A 6,283-nucleotide genomic window follows, 5' to 3' on the forward strand; every position below is an offset into this window, starting at 1 on the left:
TAGACTTGCAAGTCCCACTGTAGCGAGCAGCAAGGTGTAGGATAGTCAATCCAGTATAGATCTATACGCAAACTCATACGCTCCCCAATTAAGGAGATTCTGGATATAGAAACGGTCATGGAAGGTAGTTCCATGACCCGTTTAATGGCTCACATAACTGAATGTAATGTATATGTAATGTATGTGTAATGTATGTGCTAGCTGTATTGTGTGTTCTTCCTCTGTCTAGCCTGTATGTTCGTTTCTCATCACTATGTATTATGTTTGTTTCTCATCACTATGTATTATGTTTGTTTCTCTTCACTATGTATTATGACTCATGTATGAACTGACTCTTTGTATGATTCATTGTTCTTGTATTAGTATTAGTAAAACCCTAAACTACGCCCATTGTAGTTTACTAGTAATATAACTTGTACGTATGAACATGGAAGTATGCCCTTGCTACCCAAGGGTATTGAATTGACTGGAAGAACCTTTATGACTATATATGTACACATAATATATGACTAATAGTTAAATGACCTTCGGACGAATACCCGATATCTTACTAGACCACATCCCAACGGGGAAAAGGAAATAAAGCGAGTTGGCCTTCCTAAGCCTTTTAAACATTGCTTATATAACTATACAAACATAGGCATGCATTTGATAATAAGTATAAAAGAGTTTAAGTAATAGTATTTGATAAGTAAAACAGTTTGTAAAACAGTTTGAAGCAAAACAGTTTGATAAACAGTTTCAACAGTAAGTAAACCACTGGTTTTGTAGTTATTAATCACATGTGATTGATGTAATAACTATAAGTATTTCACTTGTATTCCCCCCACCCATAAAAGCTCTTAAAAACATTTAAACCATTGATTAGGGGTATGAACTCACCTATAGTGAGTGGTATGGATGAACTGAAGATGTAGGATTGCTAGGTGTCAAGTGAGGTCTTGAACACACTCTATGATCCCAGTTAACATATAATATCACATATATGTATCCAATTAGTGTTTAAACAACTAATAAACAAAGTCAAGACACCTTAGGACATGCTAAACACCTTATACAAGTGTTATAAGTCCCAAGGATTGCATCTAAGTGTTGTAGGGAAGGGCTAGTGTGTTTGGGGTTCAAGGAACACTCCATTAGGGTGTTTACGGTTTTGTGGTCACTAGCAAAAGGGTTTACGGTCGTAAGCTCACCCCCTTTGTGACGATTTGTTGTTTGAAGCTTTCTAAGCCAATCCAAGCATTCCTACTTCATGTTTAAGCCTTAGGAAGTGTTGTTGATGAGTTCAAAAACTCTTAGATCGATTAGATCTTTCACAAGAACGATAAAAGTAGTGAAACAGTTTATGATTAATATGAGTATGAACACATAAAAGAATCAAACTTATGCTTATGATTGAAAACTGAGTCACGCCTCAGCAGAGCTCGATGAAGAACTTCCGCTGTAGAGGCGAGCTAGGGTTTACAAGAAATGTAAAACAAAAGCAATAAATGCGATAACATCTAAGTCTGCATGCATGCAGCTTATATACTAAACCCTAATACAAAATAATGCACAGCTGGACAGGCCCAATACCTGCATTCAAACTAGGCTATGGACCGAGCCCATGACGCAATCCAATAGACTCTACAATCTCCCCCTTTGTGTCAAATGAAGCGAGAGATTATTTCTTCTGAACAGGCTTCACCATCTAGATAACTTCGAATAATCGAGGAATAATGGCAAGAAGAGTTTGTCTAAACTGAATGTACCACCTCAGCATGTCAACGAATAGCTTCTTATCAGTAGCACTGTTCTGGTCACACCTTTGGATGATCTCCAAGATATGCTCGAGACAAATCGTCGAGAAAAGGTGTTTGTCGACAAGAGCGAACATGCATTTTTGGCCTTCGCCCCTGAGGAACATGACTGTATGGTACTTCGAATCAATTTTCCCCTTGATCATGGTGTTGAAATTGCCAGCTTTGCCCATGGTTTTGATCGTTGGTCGCTTGTGTCTGGCAGAGGCAATCTCCTGGTCCATCTTCGCTACTTCATGAATGTAGCAAACAAGCATACGCTTGACATAATCGATGATAGGCGGATACTCCAGGGGATTCGACAGTAGAATGTTGTTGAGGAGTATCCAGTCATGGGGATTGAGGTTCGATAGATCAGCAAGGGAAAAATGGTGGACTAAGCCTTCGGTTCCTCGAGTCACCCTGAAATTGACATTGATAAATTTCCCTGCTAAATAGGGCTTCATCACCCTGACTGTGGTTATCTTCTTTGAGCTCCAAGTCGGGTATTGAGGTTGAGCAAACTCCAAGTAAAACTCTAACAGATCCCTATCTACCTTCGGGTCCAGAGATGGAATGGCAACAGTCAAGTTGAAGCAGTGGAAGATGAACGCCTTTCGAGTGATTGGCATATCAAACTGTGTATCCTTGGAGTCGTCAAGGCCAAAGGACATCATTGGCTCGAGCCATAGAACAGTTGGCTCGTCGAGTGCACACCACTAGAGCGAGTCTTTAGTCCATACTGGAAACAAAGACTTTTTCTTCACAAGGAGCTTTGCCTCCTTTCGCTTCTGTTCTAACTCAGCGCGTTGCTTCATGGTGATTTCTTCCGTTTGTTTTTCAGAAGTATTGTCCTTTGGGACAGGTTTCTTGAGAATGTCGACATACACATCATCTTCATTGTCTGTGTCGTCTTCACCAATCTTCTTCTTCTTCTTCTTATCTTTGTTACGGACCGAAGCTTCATTAACCTTCGGTTCAGCAGCTGGTTTTGAGCTAGAAGGAGGAGGTTGCTGCTTTGACTCGTTCTCTCCCCCTTGTTTCGGTTGGACCCCAGTCACCGGAACACCCATGATACGGCTGAGAACGTCCAATACTGGTATGAGCTTGTCTGCCAAATGCCTTCTGACAGTTATAGTGATAAGAGGATCACTCGCCTCAATAAGGTGAAGGAGGATGGAGTGAACATCGGCAGCAGAACTCCGGATAACCTCCCTTTTTGATTTGAGGTCATTAATCTCCGTATTAGCAGTACGCACCTTGTATAGTTGCAATTTAAGTTGGGCTGTACGTCTGTCAAGCTCGTCCATAATTCGATTTTCCATAGCTAAGTCGGCTTCCAGTTGAGTTAAGCGTTCGTTGGCTTTAGCATGGAGCGATGCATTTGCTTCTTCAATGTCATGGTGTGCCGCTTCCAGGTTTGAACAATCAGATTGAAAAGTCTTTTGAAGAGTCTTTACTGAGGTGTTGACAGTTGCAGCATTCTTGGCAACAACAGCCTGCAGAGAATCTAGAAATAGATGAGCTTCTGATACTAGTTTATCGACTTTTGCGGTCGCTTTCTTGCACTCTTTAGTCGAGGCATCAACAGCAATAGAGGCCTGTTGACATTGGGAAGAGGAGGCTTCGATAGCCTTGGCTGCAGCAGATAGGGTAGCACTATGTTCAGCAACAACCGACGAGAACAATGCTTTTAAAGCAGCTTCTGAAGAGGCACCAGAGGAGGAAGAGGAAAGCAGTTGATCAAGCTTGTCATTTACTGCTTTGAGATGATGTTTGGTAATTGGCTCGTCATCATCATCCTCACTCTGCACTCGATAAGGACTGAAATATGTGGAATCGAATTCCAATTCCTCACCGCCCAAAATGGGACTTGTTTTAGTAGATTGTGTAGGAGACAAGGGTTTTGAAGAAGGTGGAGGTTCGGTTGTAAATGTAGGTTCGGTTGTAAAAGGAGGTTCGGTTACATGTGGATTTGGAGCGGTAAAGGTACGTTTAGTAGTAGTGGTTGAGGTTGTATCTGTGAAAATGGGAGTGGGAATAGGAATAGTGGTGTGTAACACCCCGAGATTCAGTTGCATATCTTTCATCCTTGTTATTTATTGTATTGTCATGTTTAGTCCTTGAGTGGGTACGCTGCACGTACTCACGCGCTTAATTTGGACGCGGAGTCGGCAAGGTACGCTGGGCGTACCTAGAGTTACACCGGGCGTACCCGGCCCAGGTGCAAAAACCCTAATCCTCCTTGTGCACTATTTAAAGGGTGTTATGGCTCATTCCTTAGCCTCCATCAGTGAGTGAAACCCTAAAAGAGAGCCCCATCGTTCTTAGTGTGTGAGAGTGTTGATTTGAGCTTGTTGGTGCTTTAGAGGCTTGGTGAAGAAGAAGGAAAGGAGAACTTGGAGGCTAAAGCTTGAGGTGCCATTTTGGATCTGAGATCTACAGAGGAAAGAGCTACTCTTGGAGGATAAAGTTCAAAACTTTCCTCTTTTTTTGGTTGTTGTAGTATGTGTCATTTTTAGGGCTAAAAAACCCCAAAGGTAGAGACTTTATGAGTGTAAAGTACTCCATGGTCCGAGATCTGTCCCTTTTTAGTGTTATTAGTGATGTAGAGCCATAAAGTTCCCATCTTGGATGTTACTTTGGAGTCATGCATGTGTTTTAAGCCTTCTAGAGTTGAGGGTTGGTCTTAACTGATTAAGACCTCAAGAGCAAGAGGACTGATATAGGGGAGTACGCCAAGCGTAATTCCTAGTACGCGCAGCGTACTGCGAGGTGCTCCCCGATTCTGTGGTGCAGCCGGGTACGCCCAGCGTACACATCTGGTACGCGCAGCATAACCCGGAGAGTTGACTTTTAGGGTATGGTCTATTGTGGGGCCTTTGAGCTATGGAAGGGGTAAAATGGTCTTTTACCCTTCTGAGAGTGTCATAAGAGAGCATAGTCTAGCCTTGAGAGTTATACTAAATAGAGTATTATTTTTATATGCTTAGACGGAGGCTAGGCTAGCATTTACCGAGTCAGAGATTTACCGAGATACCCGAGGTAAGTCTTCTCACTATACTTTACCTAGTGTGGTAACAGAGTTAAGAGACAGAGTATTATAGAGTTATATGCCAGTGTGATTGCATGTTATTATGTGTTGTGATTTATTGTGATATGTGATATGCATGATTCAGAGATACAGAGTTGGGACTTTCGGGTCCCTAGAGTTAGGGCCAGAGGGCCCACAGGGAGTTGGGGCTGGAGGGTCCCACTGAGACACATTGACCAGAGGGACAACAGAGTTACAGCCTCGAGTGGCTATTATGTGCTTATTGTGGTATTTTGGGGAAACTCACTAAGCTTATGCTTACAGTGTTCAGTGTTATGTGTTTCAGGTACCAGTGATGACCGCGGGAGGGCGCCGGCTTGATTCGTACACACATATGGGAATTTGATGTATTTTGATATTGGGAGACATTGTGATTTGAAAACTTGATTTTATGACGTTTTGTGAACGAATTGTTTAATTAAAAATGTGTTTTTAAAAGTGAAAAATTGTTTTAATTTTTACGGTGTTACAAGTTGGTATCAGAGCCTAGGTTTGAGGGATTCGGGTGCACCTTCGGGCGTATCTGAACTCAAACCAAGGATTTGAGAAAAATTTTGATAATAAAACAAGTTTTCAAAAGAAGAACTTTCGAGATAAACAGAGCAGAGTCGTGTGTACGAACAGCCAGCGCCCAAACGGTGATTTCCCAAAATACCATCATTATAAGTGTTATAATATATGATGTAATATGTTATCTGATGAGCTATGATATGCATGCTAGAGTAGACTAGGTATTCTTATTAGGACTAGAGTGGCCTGATATGTGATGCCTGAGTCTAGGAGTCTTTCTGCTATGAATATTTCAGAGTGGTTAGGTAGTAGCGAGGCGATTTTGAGAGATCTTTTGCGGGTATCATATGATTAGAGAGAGTAGAGTGCTTGGGACATGGGACTCTGGGAGGAGGACTTGGGGTGGATGCTGATGCGGTGTGGACGGTAGTATTGGGCCCGTACTACTAAAGACATTGGGTCAGTGCATAGTCCAACTAAGAATCTTTGGAGTACCAGGGAACAAGTAGGATGGAGTACTCGAGTGTGAGTATACTCGAGCGAGTCCCTGATATTATTCTAATGTTGTATTTCAGAGAGAGAGAGATCATGGTTGGGACTCGCCAGACATCAGGGACCAGTGACACGAGGGATGAGGAGATCCGTAGGATCATCCAAGAGGAGGTGGCTGCGGCCATCAGGGCAGAGACACCAGAGATCTTCGGGTCTATCAAGACCACGTTGATAGAGACATTTGATGAGAAGTACGCTGCTCTTTCTGAGGCTGCTGTTGCTGCAGCCACTGCAGCCATAGTTGCGACGAGGCCGCAGGGTGGTGATGTGTTGCTGTTACGAGAGTTCAGCAACACGAAACCACCGGAGTTTGACGGGACCCAGGACCCGATTGCGGCGATGAGATGGA

Source organism: Lactuca sativa, chromosome 2 (genome assembly GCF_002870075.4).
Source record: "Lactuca sativa cultivar Salinas chromosome 2, Lsat_Salinas_v11, whole genome shotgun sequence".
NCBI lineage: Eukaryota > Viridiplantae > Streptophyta > Magnoliopsida > Asterales > Asteraceae > Lactuca > Lactuca sativa.